Source organism: Chinchilla lanigera, unplaced genomic scaffold (assembly GCF_000276665.1).
Source record: "Chinchilla lanigera isolate Chin_1 unplaced genomic scaffold, ChiLan1.0 scaffold00110, whole genome shotgun sequence".
Classification (NCBI taxonomy): domain Eukaryota; kingdom Metazoa; phylum Chordata; class Mammalia; order Rodentia; family Chinchillidae; genus Chinchilla; species Chinchilla lanigera.
This window is the reverse complement of record NW_004955511.1, coordinates 5,795,563-5,797,527: the sequence shown is the minus strand read 5'-3', so window position 1 is coordinate 5,797,527 and position 1,965 is coordinate 5,795,563.

Below are 1,965 nucleotides of genomic sequence, written 5' to 3'. Positions count from 1 at the left end.
GCTGGCACAGACTCTCTAGCTTCCACCATGACCTTTGGGCCTTCCCAGTGCGGGTCCTTGACACAGACTTGTGTGAGACACTGCGTGGGCTCTTGGCCTCCAGCTGGACTCGTGGAGGACACTGCTGGGGGTTCCAGGCCCTCAGATTTCCCATACCCTTTCACACTTGACTCTCTGGGTGAAAATTATCCTATAGTTGTGTGTGCTGCATTAAATCCATTCCCTGGCAAACCCTGAGTGCAACAGAGACTGAAGCAGCCCTCCAAGGAATCAATAGCTCTGTTCACACAAAAACTCCAGGCTCCTGCCCACCTCTGGAAGGACAGCCCAGAGGAAGTATTCTCAGCCAAGGACAAAGTGATGACACCTTAATGCATGAAGAAGCCACAGAAATCACTAAGGAAACATGGGAGCCCCCCAGTGAGGGGTTCATTCATCAAGTACTTGGTGAGGCACTTGGGAGGCTGAGGCAGGAGAATCACCACAAGTTCAAGGGCTGCTTGGGCTACATAGTGAGTCTAATAGTAAGACTCTGTCTCAAAAAAACAACAAAAAAAAAACAAACGAAGTATTTAGTGGAGAGAGCTGGGTCTCTGCTTTCACAGGGTACAGGGCTGGGGGGCGGTAAAGGCGCAGCTCCATGGAACACATTCAACCTAGGGGCGCCTGACTGCTGCTTCCGGAGAGGAGCCTGGGAGTGGGGGGTCACGGCCAGACCTCTTCCTCCGAGTCCAAAGCCCCAGGCCAAGCTTGATGCCACTCTGGGCAACACAGGAAGACCCTATTGAAAGAGGAAGGAGGGAGGGAGGGAGGGAGGGAGGGAGGCAGGCAGGCAGGCAGGGAGGGAGGGAGGAAAAGAAAAGAAAAAAAAAAGAAAAAATATCCTAGAAAGGGAGGCTGTGATTCTTTGCGGCCTTGCTGTTCCGGGATCTCCCCAGCAGCTTCCTCAGGCCCAGCAGGAAGAAAGAACCACGCGGGGCCTGGACGGGGCCAGGGCAGAGCCCGGCCTGCGGGCGCCCACGTGCCTGTGGAGATCAGCAGCACACAAGGACCTGGGCCGCGGGAGCGAGCTCCTCCGAGGCTGTGTCGGGACAGGGGTGAAGCCGAGGCCGACGCACAGTGGGGAGGACGGAGTCCTGGCCGGAGAGCAGCACACGGCACCCACGCAGACGGCAGAGCAGTTAGCAGTTAGCAGCGCAGGCTCACAGGGCCCTGCAGGCTCCTCTCCCGTGCTGGGGGCTGAAGTCACAGCCTTTGTGCCGCACATCCCCAGCCCATTTTTAACTTTCAGACAGGGTCTAAATTGCCCAGGCTTCCTTGAAGAAAGCAATATGTAATATAACAACCACTGTTAATCCTTTTTTTTTTTTGTCTTTTTGAGACAGGGTCTCACAATGCAGTTCAGGCTGACTTTGAGCTGACTTTATATCCCAGGCTGGTCTCAAACTCACAATGATCCTCCTGCCTCAGCCTCCCAAATGCTGCGATTACAGATGTGAGCCACGACACCCGGCTTTATCATTTTGTTTCAGAACCCTGTGTCAGCCAGGTGTGCTGGCGCACACCTGTAATCCCAGCACTTGGGAGGCTGAGGCAGAAGGATCCTCTCGAATTCGAGACCAGCCTGGGCTACAAGGTGAGCTCATGGTCAGCCTTAACTGCACAGTGAGAACCTGTCTCAAAAAGACAAAAAAAGAAAAAAAAGAAACCTTGTGTCATTTTTATTGTTTTCATGTTGTTTTGTTTTTCTCTATGCTGTTATTTTGTTATTTTTTTCATTCTCTTTAAAATAAAATAAAATAAAATAAAATAAATTGCTCAGGCTGGTCTTGAACATGCAGTCCTCCTGCCTCAGCCTCTCTGAGTGCTGGGGTTATACGTATGCACTGCCATACCTGGCACGGTCTATGAAATCTAAGACTGTAGCATAGAGACTGCAAGTAGGGAATATTTGGTCAATGGGCA